Here is a 26203-nt window from a genome sequence, read left to right as displayed (position 1 = left end):
TACAGTGCAGGGCGCAGATAGCAGGATCACAATCACAGCTATGCTCAGACACTGGAAGCATTTACGTGTGGCTGAAACACCACTTCCAGCACACACACACACACACACACACACATATACATATACACACAAACACACACTCCCTCAAAGCTCTGGATTTCTGCAGTGAAAATAGGCCAGTAAAGTAAATAAGCTACTCTGATCTTTATTTCAAAGGAAGAAATATGATGTTTATCGCAATAAAGTAAATTCTGAGAAATATGTCAAAAAGCTGCCACACAGCGAAGGTGAAAGTAAGAGGGAAAGAAGGATAAAGTGAGCGAGACAGGAACAGAGAGGGTATGTGGGGTGGGGAATAAAAGAATGACACTGCAGGAGCAGGAGAGCCTCAGGGTTCTTTCGGTGCACTCATTGATTTCTCATTAGTAAATTCAGACCTCGATTTCATCAACCCGGGCAAAGAAAGACAGCTAACGAAGGCACGGCAAGTGCTTTGGTCTTATTTCCCACCAGAGGGCAAATTTCCGCTCTCCTTTATAGCTGGTCATTAGGAATGGAAGGGGATCTGGATTCAGCCATGGAGCCTCCCGCCCGTCTCTGGAACGAAAACCCACTGCAAGGCTTTCGACCAGCAGGTCTCTGCCCAATTAGCCAGTCCGGCAAAAACAGAATTTCCTGGAGCATAGTCTTCTGGAGAGATTGATGCTTCATTAGCTAAAGCTATAGAGCATTGTTCCTGCATCTAAAGGCACTGGGGAAGGGATCCCGGCAAGCTCAAAGGACTTACAAAGATACTGGGTATTAGACGTATCCCATTTACTTGATCCTACTTCTAAAAAGTAGAGAAAATGCTGGTCAGACGGTGTCTTTCATTGTCTGGTCAGGTGTAATGATTTCAGAGCATGCACAGTTAGGTTAGGCAGTAATGTGCACTGAATGGTTGGTTAGGTGCATCTTTTTCAGCAAATTGGACAGGGTAACTAAATTTAAGTGTGTACGGTTAGTCAGGCACATTCATTTCAGAAAATATACAGAACCCTCATTAGATGGCACTGTGCACTCTGCAGCCACTGAGGAGGAATTGCTGGGAATTGCTCATTCTTCTTTAGTGTGTGCTTTATGAGAACAAAGATTGGTTTTATCTGTCAAATATCATATGAGGGGAGAAAAACTGTAGTATCTGTGGGCATGTTAAAAAGAATATCGTGTTTTATTGCTGCTGGAATCAGACAAGAGAGGCATTGCTTCTGATATATCGGCCAGAAGATCAGGCGTATTGTTGCTGGATAGGTTTTCATATCTGTAACATCAATGCACTGGACGGCAATGAAAGAGAGTGTGAGAGTGAAAGAGAAAACAAGAGAGAGGGAGATGTGTGTGTTTTTTTTTCACAGCCAGATAAGTGAGTAGAGATGAAAGAGGTCGCTATTGATCTTATCAAAATTTTAGAGGGTCCATCTCTGGTGTTATTTTAAAAGTCGCGGATGTAAACACAGAGATACACTCCCTTTACTCATTTATTAGGCAGCGTACAGATGGAGCCACTATCGTTACAAACACACACACATTACTGCTGTTGCTGCCTCTAATTAACTCAGTTTCCCCAAACAAAATAACTGCAGAGGCACGAATAACCACATCTGGGAGTGGTGCACTCAGCATCAATCTGAGACAGCAGGCCCGAGAATTATGGGGGGACGCAGCGGGGGAAAGGATGACCGAGCAGCTGCCAAACGCCGCAGCAGAGGGGACGGAGCAGACACGTAGCTGCAGAAACGAGACAACTGCGAATCCTGAAATACAGATTATGTATTTTGAACTGTTGGTCGAACAAAACAAACAACTTCACAGCAAGTTTTAGACCAAACTCTCAATTTTAAAGACCCAACAATAAACTGATTAATTAAGAAAATAAACAATAGATGAACTGTTAATAATAATAATCATAAATAAATAAAAAATAAATAAAAACATCACTTGCAGCCCTATTCTAAAATCATTTATTTGACAGTAAAACTATCTTGTAGAAAACAAAGCTTGAAGCAGAACTCTTCATGTGAGGAGGGAATTGAACCCTGATCATCTGTAAATAAATCATTTGCCCGCCCATCACTCTGAAGGAAACACTGCTACTTTTCACCTCATTATTTAAACGCAAACTTCTAATCTTGTTGTCCTTCAGACAACAACTGCCTCAGCTGTTGATGTGGGGTGGAGGAGAACAGCAGGCAGAATACATCCCGTGATCAAAAGAGTCTATCTTATCTTCTTCTTCTCTTTCCTCCAACATGCACACAGCTCATGCTGCAGCAGGCGTGACTGCGCACCAAGGCAGCGGATGAAGAGGAGAGTGAGGGATGTGTGTGTGTCTGTGTGTGTGAGTGTGTGTGTTGAGGGATGGAGGGTGGTATGATGTGTCGATCTTCATCAACTGGGGCGCTTAGGGACGGGGGATTAGTGGGCGAAAGCACTGGTAGCACTAACTAGTGTCCTGACGGATAAACACTAATGACTGTGTGCAGGGGAGTTATTTATACTTTTGTATTTCCGTGCATTATTCATCAAAATTTCAGTTTTTATTGACAAACAACAATCAGTTACTTCATCCTGACGACTTGTGGAAACGGAAAAGCCCTTTTTCTGGATAAAACTTTGATTTTTCACAGAATACTGACTCACGCACACATGGAGGAGGGGGCAAGGAGTGTGCTTCACCTTACCAAGTGTCACGCAGCTGAAAGTTTACCTCAGTAGGGAAATAGCTGGCGAGGCACAGTCATAAAATAAAAATGATGTTGTCTTCGGAACCCACAGTGTTTGTTTTCCTCAAATTGTGAGGCAGCTCTGGTGTGAATAAGAAGGTAATGTGTACCCCAGACCAGGGAACTGAAGAAAATAATACACCAGCTTTCATTCTTTTATCAGTAACCCACATGCCTAGAGGTTGCAACTGGAAAATAAACTTTGGTTTCTCTAGCAATCTGACAGCAGATGTTCAGCTTAAATGATGCCGTTTTAGAGATTCTTCAAAATATGCTTCTGTCTGTCTTTGGATACCTAACAAAGCTTTTTAGCATGAAGTTTTATTTAGCTGTTTTCTTTCTTTTTCAATGAATCCCCTTGTCTCATTGTCCCCTATCACTGAACCCAACAGAGAACTGAGGACACACCCTTGCCCTACAAACCTCCCAAGAGAAGCTCTGAATTTCCAAACACTATGCGTGTGTGTGTCTGTGTGTGTTAGTGTGTAGCTAGTAGACATCTGTGTGAAGGGGATGCAACACCCTGCCACCGTGTGCTGGAGGATAAATGCCCTCCAAGCATAATTGCTATGGATCTCCCCGCTGCATAAACGGCGTTATCACAGTTTGTCTAATTGTGAAAGCTGTGATCAGCATAAAGAAAGGGTGAGCCTGTCTGTGTGTGTGTATGTGTGCTTGCTTGCCGGGGTAGGGGGAAACATTCTCCCTCTCCTTACATCGTCTCTTTATCATCATAAAAATAATTAGCATAAAGGTTGTATTTATGTAAACAGTGAAAGCAGGCTTGGTTAAGGTTCTACATGGATAAGGCTACATCTACTGAAGTCCAGCTAAATGTGTTTATTAGATACTGCCCCTAGTAAGCAAGGGAAAGGATGACAAAGAAAGGAAGCCAATGATCTAAAACATTAATATTTCTGTAAAAAATGCTCTGCAAGTGCATGTAACATGCATTTCATTAAAATCAGAGCAGTGGTGCAGCAGAAATGATCTGTGCAGCTTTATTTAGAGTGCCCTCTTTGGGCCAAACAGTGCACATGTTAAAGCCAAAAGTATGTGGACACCCCTGTCTATATCCTGTATGTTTGTGTACTTTGGATCTGGGTCTGTTTTTAATGGCTTGTGCCTGTGCAAGTTCTGTTCTGGATTATAACTGTTTGGACTGTTATCAAGTTCAGCTGGGAAAGACATTTTGACTTTACCAGCCCCGTTTGGCTCATCTGGCTGATACTGGGAAAAGGCAAGGTTGACTTACTCACTGATATGGCAGATAATTTAGAATTTTGAGACGCCGTAGCGTTACACACTGGAAGCTGACTGCAAAGTTATTTGTATTTTGTGCTGGTCGGCCCCTGTGTCAGTCTGTGTTGGTCCATTGCTGTTGTCAAATTAGACAGTTTCTATGTGTGAGAAAGCCTTTCCAAAGCAAGCACATAACTCTGTCTTTGAAGAAGAAATAACAGAACAGAAGCCTTGGTCTTAGGCCGGGTTCAGATCTGTAATGCAGTAGTTCCAAGTGGGTTCAGAACTCTAATCAGTGGCTGACCTCAGTAATGCTTTTGTGGCTGAATAGGAGCAAATCCCTGCAGCCAGGATCCAAAATCTTGCAGAAAGTCTCCCCAGAAGAGTGGAGGCTGTTATAGCATCCAATTAATGCCCATGGCTTTAGAATGAGACTCTCAGTAACTATATATAGGTTGAATGCTCAGTTGTCCACTTAGTTTTGGCCATGCATCTTGTAAACATGTAACCACAATGGCAAAATTGTATTTCCGAAACACCTCTAGGGACATTAGCACTAAAGGTGAAAAAAAAAATCATCCAACATGGTTCCTTTATCATAAAAATACACCAGGGATTCAACATCACCTTCACACTTCCCAGCCAGCACTTAACACCCCACCACACACACACACTTTCCACCTATCACCATAAAGGGTAGATGTCAGCTTTAAGAAAACTTCTTAACACTGAACAAGACATGCAATAACACCTGTACCTCTGCTGCGGCAATAAGAGCTCCTGAAATTTTAGCACAAAATGAAACACAAACACGGATCACATCATCTTCAGCAGGGATGCCACTGGTGAAGAAAAGTAATTAATTACCTATTCATCTCACCTACTGAACTTTTCTCTGTGCTCCACTGTCTCCTTTACTCTGGAGACCAACAGACAGGCCTGTCTCGACTTGACTGCTCATTTCATCCTGGACTGAAGCGTGGCAGCACAGAGCTTTTGCCCTCACGGTTTAAAGACTGGAGTTCTTTTCAAGTGAAATCCACGGTGGGGTGGCCTCCTAGACACAGGCTATAGACATGGTGGTGTTCATTTTGTGCCCTGAAAGCCTCTGGGCAAAAGTGAGGTATTAGGTCTCCCCGCTGTGATGTTCTAAATATGCAAGGGGCAGTCAATTTGAGGATATAGTGCTGTAGTCATGCAGCAGTGAAAACATACTGAGCTGATGCGTGAGGAGTTGTCTACATCCTGTAAAAATGTCTATGTTAAACAAAGTGATTCATCTTTCCAATAGAGAGAAACTGCCGTAGATCACCGATCACCTATGGTCAGCCTCGTAAATGAAAGGGGGCTACGGTGAAGGTGCCCTTGAGAGATTTGTGTGTGTGTTTGTGTGAGTTCGGTGTGTGTATAACCCAGTGGGTGAGGCAGGCGAAGTAGAGGGAGGTTTGATGTCTCCCACACATAAACCATGATTAACACAGTTGGGTTTCAAAGATCTGAGCGCCGCCAAGAAATAGTGCTTAACTGCACTCATGCAAGCACACGCAGAGCATGCACAGGAGCACACGCTTACACGCATACAACTCACACACAAATACACTCACATGCAGAGACAATGGATGACAGACAGAGAGAAAGGAAAAAGAATTGCTAAATTACTGCTCCACAGTCATGCCACGTGTCTTTAAATATGTTATATTACAAATCATTACGCTCTATTCATTCTCTGTCTACAGACAATAGCTCTCACTTCAAAACAATTAGAGTGCAATGACACAAACCCTTGATGAAAGTGGCGCCGTTAGTTTAAAAAGGACTGAAAGATTTATTCGGAGACTTGGGAGAGCCACACTTTTCAACAAAAGCCAATTGACCCCCCTCCCCCACAACACCCACCCACCCACGCACCCCCACCCCCCACTGCCAACCCCCACCACATCCCCGCACCAACACTTGTGTGATTGAACCATGGCGTAATCTGTCATTCAGTGTCGGGAACTGCCAAGATTTCATTACAATAGGAAGTAATGTGAGAAAAGCAATTATTCCACTCCCATAATGCACTACTTCAGCACAACGGTGACCTTTCCATCTGTGATTGTTCATTTTCAAAAAGTGTTCTCCGTGGTGAATATACATGAATATCAACACTCTGAGGACAGAATATTTAATCTCACCTCTTGCCTTTTCTGTGTGGGTGGAACGTAATGAAACCAATTCAAGTTTTTCTAAATCAAAAACCATTCTGTGGACTGATTGAACGCCAGTCACTCGCCGGTAAATTCTATAATGTAACTAATGAATGAAGTTAATTAGTTACTTTTCATTTCCTTGGCCAGTGGGACACGGGATCACAAAACACTGCGTCCAATATACAACAACTTAAATAATAACTAAATATTATTTACAATACAAAAACTAAATTTAAAACTAAAACTTAATTCTGGATTTGTGATGCTGGTATTGATATCTGAGATTATTTTAAATTAAAAAGCAAGAAACTTTGCAGTTTAAAATGAACTTTTAACAATGCCCTCTGGTGGACAACTATATAAAAGTTACACTGATCATCCTTAACAAGCTCACGAGTGCAATACTAAACACAATAAATTACATTAATAAACAAATACAAATAAACAGAACCTTAACAGTGTATGCCAGGACACATCCAAAATTGGGAGACTTGCAAAAGACAGAACAATGGAGCCGAGGCTGAGCTATCCTGACTTTTAGTGCCTTGTATGGGTCAAGCTGTAACAGGACTGGATCCTACACTTCCCACTATGCATCAGTAATATAGTCTTTGGGTAAATCCTTGTCGCTCGGTTACATACCCATGTCTTTCCAACTCCACACACCCAGGTCATCCTCCTACTCCTACTTTTTTTCAGATTTAACAAAACTCCTCACAGTTACAGAAGATATAGAGATTATACAACTACTATCCCAGGATGAGTAGTAATCCCCATGAAACTGACTCTGAAATGTAAACTGGGCTGAATGGTGCTTTAAGTGAAATGATTATGATGGGAAAATCGACCAAAACAAACTGGCTCAGCTTTAAAAACACATATTGCTGTGCATCCCATTCAGCAGAACTGCTGAATAAAACAGACCCTCATGGTTCTGACACTCTGCTCCACTTTTGATAGATTTTACATTAAACCTTAATAAGAACATTTAAAATACCCCTCTGGATAAAAAAAAAAAAAAAAAAAATCAATCATCATATTGACTCGGCAAAAACTCCTCAGTTACATGATGTCAAACTGAGCAGCACAAAGCCATTGACAAACTGAAGCTTCAAACTTTCAACGATTTGAGAGTAAAAATGTTGTTATTACACATTGATTAATTACGTGACTCTCTGTGCCACAGGCGCGTGTTTCTGAATTTGACATTTAAGATAACATGACAAGGTTTCAAGAGATATATTAAACAACCTTGGGGTTAGAGGAGTGGCAGAACAGACCTTCAGGAATCCTAAGTAAATCAATGCAGTGCAGACCTGTTCTATACATTTCGATGCTCCTCTTACAAAAACGTATTAATTAACGTAACTAATTAAGAAAATTTTTGAAAATCCCAAATCCTGTTTGCAGACATCTTTGGATCAAGACTAGAATATATATGTCTCGAGCTGATGTGACCTACCAGCAGAATGCATATTTCAAAAATTTCAGATTTGACCATAATAACAGAACCACACGATGACCAGCTGGGGTCAATGGTGCCCCGGGACATCTGATGCTCCATCTTCTATCACTGTAAAATTGCAACTCTGTACAACATACAGTTTTGCACCTCCCGCGAAATTAACCTTACATGTTCGAAAGGAAATAGGGATGGCAAAGCTGAATACATGCCAATGGTTCTCACCCCTGCTGGCTTGAACCCCCACCCGACCCCCCACACCCACCCAAACAGGCTTTATTCATATTGGAAAACATTTAATGCAGTTCTAAAACATCCATCAGTTCATAATTAATGTCACACCAAGGCTAAAAAAAAAAGAGTATTGCAAAGTATCAAACTTTTTCACAAGGGCAATCAAACACTTCTGTTTAACTTTTAAGCAGGCGCAGCAATATGGCGAGTTCCATGCTGGAGTGAAAGAGGTACCTCTGGCTGATAGCAAATGTATGGCAAAGATCTATCCGCCTCTGCCGGCATCTGAACTCATATCTCCCCTCAGTGTTTATGCTACCCCTCACTGCGCAACCTCCTTTTCTCATTCTCCTCTTCTCTGTTTGATTTCTCAGAGCTTGTCATCCAAGGCCCCGGCTTGTCCAAGAGACTCCGAGCCATTAAATATTCATCCGCTCTCATCAATTGCTCCCCCAGTCCTTTTGGAGGAGGGAGGGGAGGGAAAAAAAATGACATTGAATTATTCAGGGCCCAATCAGGGCTATTTCTGGCAACTGCCTTGACTTAGATGAGGTGGCTCAGCGGGCTGCAGTGTTTGTGTGTTTTGATGTGGTGGCTCTTAACTCCATGTCCATCCTTAGCTGTCATAATTACGGGCATTACACCATTATGCAGGGGTCACCAAATGCCTACTTTTCTCCTGACTGCAATTTCCCATCATTGCTGCATGGCTCAAAGACTTCAATAGATCAACTAAATCGTTATATGATGTTCTGCAAAAAGATTTTTTTTCTTATGTGCAGATAAGGAATGTGAGTACCCCTACAAAAATATACTGACATTAAAGCTGTCCTACACTCCGTCTATAATGTTTAACCCCTTTAGTCTAATCATCAGACCAGAATAAAGCTGGTCTGATCATCCAAGTGAGAGATTTCATACAGTCTTATACCAGGCCATGGAGACTACTTCACATACTGATACAGGGCAAGGAAAAGAGATCACAAACACAAATCAACATCTTTCCAAAGAGAGAGAATCTCAAGAAGCTCATTTAAAATGGACAAGCTGTAGATGATTTTCTTTTTAAGGCTGTGGAGCAGCATTTCTCCCATGAAGGAATATGGAATAACTATGATGAGCAGAAAGCAGAAGGCAGAAAGGGGAAAACATCTTAATCACGCTCAGCTGAAGTGAGGAGGATTTTCTCCACACAGGGTCACAGAGGTCCCACTCCTCTGTCCAAAGATAGTAACATCTGAGGCTAATTCGCCCAATAAAAATGTCACTTACAGATAAGTATTATGAGCTGCATGCTCATTATTCTGAAAGGATAAGAATGGGCACTCAAGTGTGAAATTTCAACACTAGCACAAGGGGAGGGTAGGCACTAAACTGCCCGCCGAACAGTAAACCCAAGGACCTCAGGCTATACTATACAGATATGTCTTTGATGAAAGTAAATGACAACCACAGCCAACAAGCAGTATTCTACACATACAACATTCAAGTTAGACAAAATCTAACAATTTCAAAGAAAAATTCAAACAATATTCATCTGGCTTTGTATAATGTTACTATTATTTGACTGTCCTATGAGCTAGGAAGGTATCTTCCATTAAATCCTATCCTCTTGGAGGCAGATTCATGGGAAACAAAACTTATCACACTGGGTCTAATGCAGATCCATTTTCTATTTGCAAGCTCATCCATCATCGAGACACAGTAAAATACTGTAAGTTCTAAAGTTAAGTCAGGCAAAGATAAAAAAAAAATAAAATAAATGTAGAAATAAATAATTAAACAAATACATAAATGAAAAACAAATGTATTTTGGAAATGAAAAAGGTGATTTTCTGTGGTGATGCTCCTCTGTATCGAACGGGCGGTCATGTTTTTCAAATGATATCTGGTTTTGAAATGAACCGTATCAGATTTGAACATCTGAATAGACTATAGACACCTGAAGCACAGTGACCTCTACCAACTGCAAATCAATACCTATTCACTTCAGTTCATTCCATTTATTCACCATTTCAAAATATTTACAGCTGTGGCTGAATGATTCCACATTGAAGATTTGGCCATTCATAGCAGTTAAGAACTACGTGTATTCGGCTTGTAAATGTAATTTTGTTTTGATGTGCTCTCATAAATAATGCTTAGATTGGGAGAGGAAAGTGTCACCGGTTATGATATACCATGGCCATGCTTAACTATTCATTAATATTTCCTCCTTCTGCTGCAAGTCATGTTCAACCTCAGAGCTAATTCTTTAACCGAAGCCAATAAATCAAACTGTAACCTTCTTGGCTCTATGCCAGATACACAAAGGTCATTCACAGGTCAAAGATTCAGCAGCTTCCCTTACAATGGAGGTCACGTGAATGTCACGTAAGGACAGAGAAACCATCTGTATGCGATGGGGAGGTCATTCTTCATCCCTGTGGATGATGAAACCTCCCCCGATCAGCCCCAGAAGTGCCCATTCCCCCATCTCTTTGGAACTACCCTCCCCCGGCCCTGAGTAATGAAAACAATTAACATCTCTAATTACCACCCTAAATCAGCGCTCAACACACTACCCATTGATTTGATAGACTGCCTGAGTTACGAGCTGCTCCCAATCGAACAGCGTACCGCGTAAAAGACTTTACTGCAGGGCGATTGAGCCTGCCAACCTCTTGCAGGGTAAATAAATCTCAGGAATATAGGCACAGAAAGCCCTGTCATCAACTCAAAAAGGTCCGAGGGGACACATGCATTTGGCAAACACCTACAGCTTCAACAGTGCCCACGTGTTAACGCTAACTGTCATGAGGTAATGGCCTAATCACTCAGTGCAAATCCAGCTCATCAATGGCATTCATCATTGCTGCAAATGATATTTGTAAATACCACATTTGCTGATGAATACAGGTATTTATTCACTTGTCTCACCTGAGTCGGGCTGATATGAGTGGTTTTTGTATTCTGTACTGCTTACAGGAGACTCTCAGCAGGAGGCTGAGCGGTACACGCTGTGCGTTAGCCCAGAAAAACATGACCGACTAAAAGCACCTGCCCGTCACGAAGCTAAATATGTAGCTCCCTTTTTGCCATCAGATTCAGCCAAACAGTGAGAGATTTTTCTGTATTATCATTACCACTCAGGGAGGGGTGGAGATCAGAGTTACAAGCTAGAAAACTAAGATGGAGCATCAGTGCCTAACAAGTGAATCAGCTCTGTTTTATTGAAAGAGCAGTGGTGTTTTATTAAGCAGATAACATGTAGAACAAGATAAAAAAAAGGGCCATTTTTTCTTCAGTGTGCATCTGAGGCTCAGGAGGATAAAGACAGAGAGGGATGAAGACAAAGAGTCAGGAAGACACAAAGGCAGAGAACGAAGGAAAGGGCAAAGGAGTAGAGTGCGCAAGGTGCATCTCCTTCCCGCTTTAGTGTTTTTTTTTTTCGTGCTGTGTTGTTGGGGGAGATCTAACAGTGACAAAAGAAATGTTAACTGGCCTGTACTTTGGAATAACAATACGCAGCGCTGGCAGGCAGATAGCTGGTGACAAAGCCTCCCCTGACTGAGCCACGCAGGAGAGGGATAAAAAATGAGCCGGCACCTGTCCTCCCGGCGTGAACCCACCTCGGCTCTCATTGTGCACAAACACACAGCCACACACACACACACACACAAGAGCTGAAAAACAAATAACACAAATAGCAGCATGCCCCGATGACTTTTCTCAGACAAATGCACAAAGCATGAACACCTACGTGCCTAAAAAAAGCGAACACCTCCCAACCTGTGTTTCATATCTCTTGCTTTTGTTGTCTCTGATCAAATGCAAAACACGCCGAGAGGATTAAGCTGTTTGTATCTGAGCAAACATGCACGATAGGATATCTCTTCCTGCATCACAGCTGATCAGCCCTTAATAACAGGTAAGTACTGTGCGTGACCCCATCAATCGATCCCTGTCGCCGCCTGATCAGCAGAAACGTGCAAGAGCGTCCACATGGACATGTTCGCAAAGACACAATCTCGTACAGCGTTGCAAGCAAAGACAGTTGCAATTTCATGATAGCATCTGGGCGAGCCCGGGCCGCAATCTCCTCGACATGAGTGATGTACGCTCATTTCCCTTTGGGGATAAAAAAAAAAAAAGAGAATAGGAGTCTTGCTGTGATGTGAAAATCAGCGGATTACTACAGAGCAATAGTACGGTGTTTATAAATAAGACTACAAAAGAAAAACATACTGTCCAAGATATGCTTTCAAGGAAAATTAGTATACAGTAAGAATACAAGGACTGCCTAGTCCAGAGGCTTCTGCAGTAGGCCTGAATGCCACTTTCAATGACAATCAACATGGAATGAAAATGTCGAGCGGAGACTTCACCAGGAAATGCAACTATGGGATGTTCATTCCGATAACAGACGCAGAGTCTATACTGTGCTGACATGGTGGAATACACATGCAGAGGGAGGAAAAGCAATAAATCTTTTATGCAATTTGGTTCTGTATTCTGCTACAGAGTCAGGGCCCCAGAATGACATTCATGGACAAATACACACTTTATACAGCTAGAGGATGAAGGCAGACATGTAGATCGCACTGCGTGTCTGCAGAAACACATACCACAAATCAAATGATTGTTAAATTAAAAAAGAAGAGGGGCAAAATACCCCTGACAATAGCTTTTACACTTCACCTACTTCATATTAACTAATGGTGAACAACAGTGGACAGCCTGTGATTTGAAATTTGCCTGTAATAGGTGGGAGTCTGTCAATGGAAATCTTACAGGAGTGTTTTGGATCAGTAAAATGGAGGAGCTTTTGATAAAAAAAAAAAAAAAAAAAAGCCAAGTAAACAGCCTGAAGCAGTAGAAAATGTTGGCTCCATAAAGCCAGCGGCAGGAAAAAATGCCAACCCAACGCAAACCATTCCATCAACAAACAATATCATAAAAAGGAAATTTTATTGAAGGATGGAAGATGGATTAGATGGGAAGAGATAACAAAAAAACTGCACTGTCTCTTTTTTTCTGTTTCCAGCAGCTGAAAATAATTTGAAACTATATTATTAGAGGCAGAAGTGGATTATGTGTGTGAATATCCAATAGAAATGTATAATTAAATTTATTTATAAAAAAGGACAAACATTACACTTACAATCAACGGGTCAAACACACCTTCTTACAGGTAATTCTGGTTGATGAAATGTCAGTTCATCCGTGTATTTTATGGACAGGAACTGCTATTTCAGGTTCGTTTGTTCCCTTGCAAGGAATATGAAAGACCAGAGCTGCAAAAGCGATGGTTCTAACTGTCAGCCCTTTCATCACCTTCCCTCCCACACGCCTTCAGAACAACAGCTGGACTGGAAATCATCCAGCAAATCAAACCAGCCCCTGTGTTTGTTTTTGATGGGACGCAGGTGCCGCAAACGCAATCCGATCCCTGCCAGACTTGATATCTGTAATAGACTGAAACAATAGACGATCAGGCACAATGAAACAGCCGCATTATGTTTGTCCTTGTCACATCACATCAGTCTGGATGGTGCTGACTGAGCCATCCATGAAGAGCCTCCTTTCACATGTGAGGTCTGTCAGTGGTTGCCATGCCAGGGGTGACTGGCACATCATCAAAGCATGTGGGTACTTTCTTCATCTAAGTTTGACACAGGCTTTTGAATGGCACTTCTGAAGTTTCTCCGTTGTTTATGGAGAGTGTTATACACTCTAATACATAAATAACTAAACAAATACTGGATGTATGTTTTAATGCCTTTTCCTGAGGTAAAAATAGGTCTGAATTATAATCCATAGATGACCACAAGCCCCAACCTCACTCAGTGAAGAAACCTGAGAAGGAATGAGACTCAAAAGGTTGATTTAGGTTGGAGTGTCCCTTCAACAAGAGCCCGTAGGGGCCACATACTGTATATCAGCAGACAGGTTGGACTGGTCTAAGCCTCAGCTCCACACCTCATCCAAAATTAGAGCATGGAGTGGATTTCAAAATGGCCTGTCATGTCCAGTGCATGAGCGCTCAGTGGAAAGTTAAAAGCAGACTAACACACACAACCACACAAATCCCCTTACCCTTGTTTACTGTACTGTACTGCGCGGTTGCCAAGCAACGAAAGAAACTCTCGAGTGTTGGCCTGCAGGATGCCTTGGCCCTTCACAATGGCCAAAGTTTCTGCAGATCATTAAGAGTGGATAAGTATACGTACACACAACAGCCACACACACACCACAGTTGGTGTCTTTGCGTCCTGCGTGTCTGTAACCTTGGTGTGTGTTTTGAGTGCGCTCTAGCTTATGCTCTTGCTACAAGGCTTGTTTTCTCTCAGTCCTTGGTGCTCTGACAGTTCAATTGTGAAAAAAAGTCGCACAGACAAGAGCACAGGACAGCTCTCATTGTATCCTTTCTGTCAACGAGGTGTGGGGTAGAAAAGATTTTATGCAGCAAGTTGTCCCAAATTTAAAATCCACCTTGAAATGTGCAGAGCTTTAAAGGAGAGCTCAGAAGAAAAAAACCCTTGAATCAAGTCGTTGCGCTAAAAATCAAATCAACATTTCAAAAACTTTCCAACTTAAAAAATTTGGAAATTGATTACTTGGCCTTCCTGTGGCTTCATAAATTGGCTCTGGAGCAGTGGGTGAAATTGTGTTACAATTAGCCTGGTATTGAGGTGGGCCCAGCTGCTGCAATATGAACCTTGCTTTACGAGAGCAGCTGTGACCAGAATGGGGAGAGAATATTGAGAGACTCCCACCATGCCTTCACCTATTGGAGGAATGTCTACAGCCAAAGGGCTCAAGAACAAATAACCACAACACCACCATCGATATCTGCTAAGTATTGATCTACCACCACCTCTGGCTCTCCCGGGTGGAATAAACAAGCAACCTCAGCTCCTTCTCTGTAAAGTGCAGGTATTTTTTTCTACTTATACCTGAGTTACATTTTTTTTCCACCTACTGGCTGAACACAAGGACGGTTATAAATACTGGGGAGATTTAGTTGTGGTATAAAAGAGACATAATTATAGAAAAGGACACATGAAACATACCTTAGTCTCTCCTCCCCCGCCCTCTCACCCCTCCAGCTATTCAACAGCTGACAGGGTCCAGCAGGTGGCACATGGCGTTGCGGGTTGTGTGTATGCATGCATGGTTAAAAATACCTTGAACCTGACACTAGTCGGAATGCTCCTCGCATAGCAGAGATAGTCTAACGGGTGCCCCAACTGCGCCTCCACCTTTCCAGCAAATGCCTGGTCTATACACTACATTCATGTGTGTTCGGACTGTTGGGAGGTTATTTCAAATTTTAAGAAGGAAACCCTACAAGCAGCCAACACTGCAATTAACCTGCAGTCCAGTCTATTCATTGCAAGTAGAATTGGCAGCATTATCTGAATAAACTCAGGGCAGAGTTGCATGTATTCCTTGGAATGGAGGCCATTTACACAACTTTATTTTTTTCTACAGGCTGCTACTCTTGATTCTTATTCTGTATAAAGGCGAAAAGGCCAACATGAGGGAAGGCTTTGATAAAACTCAATCCATGACTTGCATGTGATTAGAGAAGTAGGGGTACGAACTATTGCATGATCCCTGTGCATTATTAAGGCTCGCTCTAATTTCAAAATGCAGCCACATTTTGCTGCTCAGTGGAGTCTGAATAAAAAAGACTGACAACTGCTGTTTCAAAAATGATTGAATCTCTGCTTTCTTCCAACAGTAGATTTCTACACAATACAAGTTTTGAATATTTTATAAAGTGTAATCATCATGTGCTTTTTGAAATAAAGCCCTTTATCTGTAGCTGCATTATAAAGCAACACACACTCTGCTAAAATGAACAATACCACACGTTAAATAAATTGTGTTATGTTGAAAGAGTTGTGCAACTTAGATACATGGAAAAAACAACACCTTTGAAGGTTGGAGCCTACGTACGCTATAATATAAAGGAGTTTGGGATAAAAAAAACACTTTACATTTTTTACAATTTGAAGGTTATTTCATGCGTGTAGACAGATGGGAATTGTCAGAGTTCAACCTAAAGAAGCTGAGATCTTAAGGTAACAGAAAGGGTATAGAGAGCTGCCATACTGAATTCACAATTTGGACAAACACTACAAGACTTGGGGAAGGGTATAATCAGCGTTCAGCACAAGTTTTGAACATCTGAAATGGACGTAGTTGAGGTTTGTTAAGTCTGTAGAGGTCAGAGTGGAGGTTTTAACCATTCTTGAATCATCACAGATTTTAAAAGCTGCAGAAAATCTGCAGGAGAAATGTAAAGAGGAGTGAGGAGAGCTGTTATCCTTCCACAAGAAAGTAAATAGGTCCATATCTTGAAAGAACTCTAAAGTATAAAAGTCCAACATGCAGTTTTCTGAATGACATGTGCTATTGAGGCAAGTGAAGCTCAACCACTGTAGTTCTGTGTGGGGAAAAAAAAGCCCTCTTTCTATGACATGGAGGCCTGCTGCAGCCACATAAAATCACTATGTTAGAGCCTGGTTCTAGCTGCAGCTGAAGCACTTTGCAGTGACAGTGAGTGGTGCTCTGTAAGTACATAGCAAGGCAGGTCCTAGACATCTACCTCCTCCAGAAACAATGGAAGTTTGCAGGGAAGAGACAGAGAGAGGGGCGGCTGATGTCTATTTTAATGCGTGGTGATAGACAGGCTGACAGCGTCGGCGGCGGTAGCGCCCTTGTTGCCTTCCTCTTCCTATTCCTTCTCACTATCTCATCTTCTCTGCTCCGGCGAGGTGACGGGTCCACGGCTGTGACACATGTGGAGTGTATCTGTCACAGGACAAAAAGGCAATCGGTCCAGCCATCCACCCCAATATGGAGGCACTTTTCCCCTAGTTGTCACCTGTACGAGGAGGGTCGTGATCAGGGAAGCTGTCGCACACCTCCGCACACATGACATAACAAATACTATTTTACTCTCTCTTTCCTCAGCAGAGTCCTGAAGAGAAAAAGGCTTGCTAGGGAGAGTAGGAACAGCAAAGACTTAGTCTTAAAAGTAATGTTACGATCAAACAGTGGCGTCCTGAGAGCAGAATTTAGACGTCAATACCTTTAATATTGGAAAATTCAATATAACCAGACAAATTAAGAACATGTCTGGGACAACCTGATTATGGACCGACCTCCACCCTTTCATAACAGCACTGATACCCATGTGGCGCAGCCGTGTAATAACTTTGTCTTTGTTTGCATGTTTGTTGCACAGACAGCACTGCCAGAGCATTCACATAATACAGAGGACTGGAAAAAAAATAAAAATAAAAATATACAAATAAATGGAAATGGAGACAGCGACTGAAAAAAATGTGAGAGCAGGTGCAAGGCTGCCCACCTCTTCTGCTCCGGGAAAACACAACACCTTCATGACCTCTGTCTGAGGCGGAGTGGGGAGAGAGTGGGGGCTGGGGGTGGAAGTGGCGGTGACTCACTCAGAAGGAAAACATAATTTTTATTTAAAATGTTTTCACAGAAGCTGGCCAGAGCTGGCTCGAGGATGTATTTTTCTTGATTTGATCCCTATGTTTTTGCCTTTTTTGAGTTTCCTGTGAGTCATAAGTGACAGGACAGCAAAGAGGCAAAGAGGAAAAAGTAATTTAGAATTCAAGAATATTTTCATTTCAGTCACAGATCAGATCATGAAAATTTCAGACAAACAGCTTCCCTGATAAACACCCCTAAACCCTTTGTTTCAGATGTGTGACTGGGCCTCACAGTGCAGCTCGGCCATAGATAAAGATAGGCGCCACATCAGCTCACATCACATCACATATAGACCCTGCCTCAGCCAACTAGATCCTCCAGGAGCACCAGGGGGAAAAAGGGAAGGGGTATCAAAGGTTCGGCCATGGGAGGGGCGATGGGAGAGCAGAATCAAACGTGCTCCCACTGAATGGAGAGAAGAGCGGGGGAGGATAGGAGGGGGGAGAGGAGAGTTTGTGTGACCAGCTTTCTGCCTGTTCGGTGCCAAGTTTGTCTCTCTGTATATTGTTCTGTCTGGTTTTTGAAGCCGCAGTAAACACAGGTGTTTTTGCCTTTACTCCAGAGCCCCCCCCCGCCACACTCTCAGTGGGATATTGGAATGGCTCCTGCAAAGCCCCCATTTTTGTTCTACCGCTGCTGTCTTTGCTCACCACCTGTCTGTATAGGGACATTTCAGGACTATAACCCCCCACAACCACACACACACACTCTTTAACAGTTCTACAGTCTGAGTGACTGACTAAAATGTCTTTTACTGCCCAGCTGTCATATTCTTGGGGAGAGAGGCTTGTGGTCTCCTTCAGCTGTTATGCTCACAACAAAGCAGCGTTCAATGTGTTTTTCTTGCAGCTTAATACATACAAAATCTAAGGTAACCAGCTGCTAGCTTTTGATTCATATTTACCATATAGACATGAGAGTTGTATTGATCCTCTGAGCTAGCTCTGTTGTGATAATTTGTTATTATGATAAACTCCCATAATATGCTAGAATTAAACATGAAGCTAGAGCAGTGCAGGACAGTGCTTTTGAAAATTGATTTTTGGCATTTTTGGCATTCATTGTCTTCCCATTTTTGTGGTTTAAACTGCAAAGGCAACATGAAATCATAAATACAACTTTCCTATCTATGGGTTTCTGTGAAACTAAATGCAAAGTTAAGTACATAATGCTTCCTTTACTGATGCAGACTAAAACAAGAAATACAATGAATTCACTCTCTGGCTGATCAACCACAGCCTTTACTGTTTATCTTTCATTTCTTAAAGCAAACCTACACCTCCGATTTACCGTATACACTTGCAGATGCTCCTGTATGTGCTAGACTAAGCCATGCCAAGTTGGGAAAGGGGGTATCCGTGGGCTCCACCTGTGTGTGTGTGTGCGCGTTCAGGTGCCAGCACTGAGGCTTGGCACAAAGCAGGTAGTGCCACCAAGAGAGGCAGGTGCACTGGGGCAAGGTCCATCTGGCCATAGTGGGCAGGACAGGTGCTACCTGTCAGCAGTTAGAGGGAGGAATAGAGATACGCAGAGAGGAAGAGAGAGAGGTGTTTGTAACAACTATTGTTCACAGTCGGAGTTTAGCAAGAATCAGGCTGGATTCCTCTGAAGGCAAAATAATGAACAGATATGTAATCTGTCATGTGTGCTTATGTTAATTATTCTCTCTCCCACTAGTGAAAGTTCCCTCTCATTCACACTGGAACACACAAGTAAAAAACACAAGCTACCACACACATGCCCGTGAATATATCCAATACAGATGTGGACACACACACACACGCATAATTCACTTCATTACATCGTCACTGTCAACCAGGCTGATTTTCTTCATTATCCGCAGAGATAAGGGAAACAAGCAGATGGTGAGAGTCGTTAGCCAAAGCTCGGTAAACTCATCTCAAACCTGCCTGGTGTGGAGCAGCCGAGCTCAACAAATCTGGACACTAAATTGCCAATCAGCAGAAAAACCCTGCTCTCTCTGGCTCACACACACCTGTACACTGACTTTCTCCACCTTTGCCCTGTCTGTGTGTCAGTTTGTGCAGCACCTCTCAATTAGGTGGGCGCTGACGTGGCAACTCCTGGCTTGAAAACAATGTTGATACTCATCATTGCTGCTAACAGATTTAATGCTGGACCACTCTTAACCTGGGGAGCCAGTTTGCCAGAGTTAATTTCTCACTCTATTTTGTTGCAAATAGAAAACAAGAGTGTGTTGTGAGTCTGCTTTACACAATGCAGAGCTGCTACAAGTGAGCTGGCAGCAGTCGTGCATTGTTGTGACTGCTTGTCTTTCCAGGCTATTTCCAGAAGTACTTTAAACTGTGCTCCATTCAACGTGAATGGCCATGAATACATTTCAAGGGCCGTGCTGCCAGATGCTTTGCAAAAGGTGTCGTCCCTGACTCGCGCAGCAGCGCTCGCTCTCAATCTATCTTTCAAGGGACTGAAACAGGCACAGTGCTATCAGTGTGTATCATTTCTGCTTCACATCCATCAGCGAGCTGCTGTTCGCTAACTGCCAGCGAGCGCCCTGTGAGAGCATGCAGCACTTCCCCTTCCACTTGTGTGCGGTGGGCAGCGGCGGCGTGGCAATTTGCCTCTGATTGTTTCCCATTTTCCCTCAGCGAGTTCAAGCTCAGATGCAGACGGAGACCAGGAAGAGGGACGTGAGCGTGGGGAGGGAAACGAGGATGGTTAAATGGAACACACACACACACACAAACGTTCGCATACAAACCAAGACTGAGTTGCCCTCAGACACACAGAGGTAGAGGCCATATGCCATGAGGCCATTTTTCATTGTTATTATGACCAGGCCCAGAGAGCTGAGCTCTAACACTGCTGACCTCTACAACAGGTCACCGTTACAGAGGGAACAAGTGTGTGTGTGTGTGTGTGTTAGAGTTTGATCTTGTTTGGGAGCACGGACCACTGCCTCACATGTGCCTCTTAGTGTTCAAGCAATAACTCATCCGTCTGCTCTGGAGAACGGAGCGGCACAGCTATTTCTACTCACAGTCATTACCATCACCGTCAACATTACCTCCTCCGTGACTGCCCCCTTCAACTTAACACCACCCAAGAATCTCTCACACACACACACACACACATACAGAGCTTGTTGTTCTGCAGGTCAAAGCTGAGTCCCAGAAGTGTGGACTCATTGGCAGGCAGTGTGAATAACAGGAATTGCAGGGAATACTAAGTCCAAAAAGGGCCAGTGTTATGCACTCTCACACTATAGATAGAACATGGTCGAGGTCTTTACTGTGCTGTTTCACATACTCTTCTAACGAGAGGAGACCTGTCAGGAAGCGGTGGTAAAAACTCCAATAAAGCAGCTTTTTCTATTATACATGAATAATTTTGTTCCAAAATTAGATGTTAATGACACTTCCTCTTTCAAAATGACTGATGGCACAAAACTAATACAAATTAAAATACTTTTTAAAGAATCTGAGGCAAATTAAGTTTCTTGGGATCCTCCGTCTGACAAAATGATAACTCTTGTAAGGAGTAGTTCCTCTGTATTTTAACGATACTGAATAATGAATTCTATGACTTGAATAATTGAACTTCAGGTAATGATTTTTTCCCCCTCCAAAATGAATATGTAGTCCCCGAATTCACATTGTGAGCATCAAGGATAATGCTCTGCTCATGCTCCTGTGCAGGCAGCTCGACTATTTACAGTCTTTTTACAAGACTAATCCACTTATTAATTCATAATAGGAGCAGTAATTCCTTATCAGAGGATTAACTTGAAGCACCTAACACTATGCGTGTATCAAATGGGAGCTACGGTTGGTTCACTATCAAGGCTTTGGACAGAGACAAGTGTTCACAATGTGGGCTAAATATAAGCCAGTGCCCAGTGCAGCCATGACCTCTGGTGACCCCTATCACTGCAATAATCGCCGTGGAATGAATTGCTAGCATGTTTGCTAAATTAAACGGGAACCTTTTTAGCTTTTTTTCCACTGTGGTCCATGGAGTGGGCTTTGTTGTCCTGATAAACACAAACATTAGTTGCCAGGAGTTTTAAATGATGCCATATGGGAGGATATCTCTGAGTCTGTGTGTTAGTGTGTATCTGTGTGTGTGCACAGTCGCAGCAGCCAGCCCAGCAAGACTCTTTCAAGTCGACAGCCAAATAAAGTTAAAGGCAGTTAGATAGTGAGAGTGGCACACCGCCAGAGGTCACACCGCTTTGGATAATAATCTGTCTCCTTTCTTTTTTTTTTTTTTTTCCCCCTCGGTTTTCAACCAAACCACCTTAAATGGAGACAACCCATGTACTAGTTATTTATATCAGGGCTGTCTGCAGACACGGTGAAAAAATATTCTTAGTTTGACCAGATTTGTGACATCTGAGAACAGACTGGAACTCACTTTTCCCTTCAGACCGGCCCTGGTGGGTCTGATCATAATAAAGGCATGTTCCTGCTAATGTTATTACAGCGTGGGGCTCACTATTCCAGCATTAATGAACCTGTGAGCATGAGAAACAGAGAAACAAGGGTCGTTTTTTTTAAAATGCTCTGCAATCATTTTTTTATGAAGTGAATTTAAGGGGATAGAACAGCAATTAGTGGAAATAACCTCAGATATCCTAGATAATACACAAACTAGCTGATGCCTGCGATTGCCTGTGTGCTTTAAGGAGAGTCCACTAAGCAGCATTACACAATGCTCTTAAGATGATAAGTGCTGTAAGATACAGTAAAAGAACAAATGAAATGTACATATTGAACCCATGGGAACATTTGAAGCAAGAATAGTTCCTGCAGTTGTTAATAGCGATCTCTATGGTGTGCATTAGCAGTGTGATAAGGTTAATCTGGGCAGATACTCTGCTGTTCTTTTATCTGAATGTTCCACAGCAGAAGTTCCTGCATCTTAGTATTTTTTTTTTTTTTTTTTTTTTTTTTTTGCTTAGTCACACTTGTTATTGCACAAGTACAATGAAATGCAAACAAGCTGGAGAGAGAACATGGCAGGACACCAAGAGTCAAATGATGCTAATGGGTTGCACACCCTTTTATGTATATATTTTGCCTTGGGTGCACACGGCAAATAGTACAGTTGTGGAGTGAAAGAGCAGTCGTGTGTGGACTCTATGGCACCAACTAGACAGTCGCTAGTGGGGAAAATACTGGAGATAATCAGGTAAATATTGGACTTTTGAGGCCCGCAGGGCAATCGTGTGCGTAGAAAAAATGTGGAATATACTGCACAGGCTGTTTGTTGTTGTAACTGCTCAGGAAAAGACTTGGACACCAAATTAAGTACATCTGCAAATGATCACATTGGAGAAGATGTTTTTGATTGATGACTGATGATTGTTGATTTCTTATTTACTAGTTTTCATAATAATATAGTAGTTAAACAATCCAATGTTATTTCACTGACAGGATCTTTTTATACTTTTAAGAACACTTAGAAATTCAGAATGCAGGACATGTACTTTTATAGTGTGGTAATATTGCTATTACTTAGGTAAATCATCTGAATACTTCTTCCACCACTGAAATTGATAATGATTGGATTTCCACAGAAATACTTGTGAAAGTCTGTCTCACCCAAGACAAACACAGGCCAACAATCCCATACAAAGAAAAGCAAAGAAAGCTACCCTCCAATGTATTAAACACAGAGGATAATCCATCCAGTCCAGCAGTGGCTACAGACCACACTGGTGCTCATAAAAATCAGATAATTGAAAAGCCACAGCTTCACCTCCTTTCTCAGCTCTGCTCCTTTCAGCCCCTGCCAAGTGTAACTGCAAGGGAGCAAATAAAAATCTCAGACAGCTATTAATAATTTATTTGCCTGCTATCGACTCTTATTCCATTGTGTTTTTTCGCAGCTCATTAGAAGCTGGCCGGCTTGGCACGGTAATTGGTCAACAGGGGTGATAGATGACCGCCACGCATGAGCTCCTGAAATCCTGGTGCACAAGAGAATGAGAATAGTTCCCTCTGCAACTTCTTTGTAATTCATTTATTATGCGGGATCGCTTTGGGGAAATTTTTCCCAACACCATCTCCGCCAGGAGCATGGGGAATTGCATTTATGAAGTGAGGAGTTCACAAGAGTTCATATTTTTACGATGCCACGACTATATCAATTCTGTATGATATGAAAGATATGGAAGCGCGATGGTCCTACAGGGTGATTCTAATTCAGAGCTCTCCTTTTGCATTATCCAGACCCCGCGTCTATCCAGGGTCAATAATATTGTACAAAATAATAATAAAAATGTTGTTAACACAGCTGCAATGGAAATCAATGAGGAAACCTCGAACAGCACCATGTTTCCTTGAACACACCTGAGTCCGAGAGGAATAACAAGCAGCTACACACAGAGCGAGCAGGGAAGGGAGTACATGTCATATATCATAAGAGGGAGCGGAGACAAAAGCAACTCATTCCACACACAGCTGAATAATGAGTACTTGCAGACAAAACATTTGCGCATATCCATGGCGACCAAACATCTCCAAAGACAGCAGGAAAGGAACCACATGCACACAAGTAAGTGCAAACATGCACACACACCTACACTCACACTCAAGAAGATGACACAGACAAGTACTTACTGTTCTGTTCAATCTATAAATTCCTCCCACTGAGCTGTGAGCACTCCTGCCTCGATGCTCTTCCCTGTCATCCATCATGTCTCCACCCCCCTTTGTCCCTCACCTCTTGTCCTCCAACATGCACCCAGGAGAACCAGTGCGTGTGTGCGTATGTGTGTTTGACAGTGCGGTGACTTGTGATGGTCCTAACCTGGTCGCCATCCTACTGGTGTTACAAGCCTAATGCCCCACACGCTTCTCACTGGAGCTGTTGGGACATACAGTAAATCCTCCTCACTACACACATACATGTATGCATGCACAAACACACTCACAAAAACACACTGCCCCAGGTCAGAGCCCCATGCCCAGCGGGGGCTGCCAGGGGGCAAGCTTTTGTCGGGACGGAGGGCCCCGAGGTGGACAAAGAGCGAGCCAAACCCACGGAGGGCTCTGACCATCCGTCTTCTTAATGGCCCTGTCACATTTCATAATAGATTTTAATTCAGCTATGTGCCACGCAAGGGGAAAACGAGGCCTTTATGATCCGACAACGGCCCGAACAGCGGGATGTGGCTGGAGTCCAAAAACAGTAGCTCAGACGAGAGGTGGGAGGGAAGTTGTTCACATGAGCCAGAGACCCACCAACAGGCAGACTGATGGTTATCAGGTTTGCATCAGAGTAAACAACAGGATTTAAATTATTATTATTAATTTTGTAAGTCATTTGTTTGTCTCTCTGTTCTGCATTGTTGCTCTTCACTCCCTGTTATGCTCACCACAACAGAAAACTGATTTTGAAAGTTAGTCATCATTAAACAAAGTCATCAGTCCATAGCTACTTAATCCTATTACTGTTTTGTCACTGGAGATTCTAAAGCAAAAATGCCAAATAGTCCCAGATTCATGCTTCTTAAATGTGGAGATTTGCTGATTTCATCATCTTTTTATGTCTGTTAATTAAATACTTTTAAGCTTTGGACTGTTGGTCAAACAAAACAAGCAGTTTTTAAGACATCTCCTTGCATGCTCTCTAAGAAAACCGTAACTGGTGTTTTTTTCTAGCTTGAGAATCAGACTGAATTTTCACTTCATTATTCAGTCTGAAATTGGGCTCAGGTCAGCCGGTGTTTATTTCTGTTTGTGAGGATGGGTCGTTCTGCCCTGACCCGACTCAAGTGACCTCTCCATTCAATCAACATCCTTTTCAGTTGGCACAGATCTGCAGTAGCAATTACTAGAAGCAGATCAATCAAAAAAACAATTCATGTCTGTCAATAACCAGGCAAAGATAACTCACTAGTTTGTTTTTTTAAGTAAAAGCAAAAGTAATCTAGAATGAAAAAAGCTGTAACGTGCGGTAAAAAGAGGACTCCAGAAGCATTACAACATTCTCCAACTTAGGCTACGAGTCGAGCTGGTAAACACTCAAAGTTTTCCTGCATGCACTAAAGCTGCCATCCCACTCAAATTCACAAGATCAATGTGCTCTGAGAAGGAGGTGAGAGTAAATACTGGAAACAAGAACAATAGCGGTAAAATACTTTTTGTTGTGAGATCTTCGGAATTTGTGTGGAACTGCACCCGTGGGGCTGAAATTGATCAAAATCCTCATACACATTATAAATTTAGAAACACAATACACCCACAACATTGCAGTAAAAGGGTTGTTATCAAACCACCAATTATAACTGAAAGGAATAAGAGTTGGTCTAAAAATGTTACATATCCACAGGGAGAAACAGGTTTCGTGTTTTTTTTTTGTTTTTTTTTTTTGGTGTGGACATCTTCTCAACTTTCCCAACTTTTCTCCAAAAGTCAGAGTTTAGACTTTCTGCAGCTGAATCCACCGGCTGGTTGTTTGGCTCGCTCTCCACTCTTGGCTGTCTGAGTTGCTGACTCACCTCTGCCTCCAGGCTCTGTATCAGCCAGCCAGCCAGCCAGCCAGCCAGCCGGCCGACCAACCAGCCAGCTCTGTTGACAAATTGATATCTGATCTGTGCTGCAATTGGTGGGGGTGCAGACTATTCCAGTGTTTCGGCTGTCCACTACCAACTCCAAACAGCTGAGGGATTGGCTAAGGGCTCTCTGAGGCTGAACTTGTATTGTTCATTGATGGGGCAAGCAGTGGACACTATGCACCAAATCAGACTAATGGGAGACTAGTGTGTAGTGGGGAGAAGAGGTATCAGTGTGGTTTTTGGCAGA

The 26203-nt window shown here is 42.6% G+C and overlaps 1 protein-coding gene across 7 annotated transcripts in view; it reads right to left on the bottom strand.

The window, feature by feature from the left end:
* The window catches only part of LOC121178074 (receptor tyrosine-protein kinase erbB-4-like), a 242733-nt gene that overhangs the window by 186827 nt on the left and 29703 nt on the right, over window positions 1–26203 (bottom strand). Inside the window, exon 1 of one of the 7 annotated variants that reach the window (XM_041032582.1) lies at window positions 21807–21909. The exons of the other annotated variants lie outside the window; for them this stretch is intronic. The gene's annotated coding sequence lies outside the window, so the exon portion shown is untranslated. Of the gene's footprint in view, window positions 1–21806; window positions 21910–26203 lie in introns of those variants that run through there. 7 annotated transcript variants of the gene reach the window in all.

Source organism: Toxotes jaculatrix, chromosome 24, assembly GCF_017976425.1.
Source record: "Toxotes jaculatrix isolate fToxJac2 chromosome 24, fToxJac2.pri, whole genome shotgun sequence".
NCBI lineage: Eukaryota > Metazoa > Chordata > Actinopteri > Toxotidae > Toxotes > Toxotes jaculatrix.
Note: the sequence above shows the minus strand (reverse complement) of the source record. Positions and strands in the feature narration are given on the sequence as shown.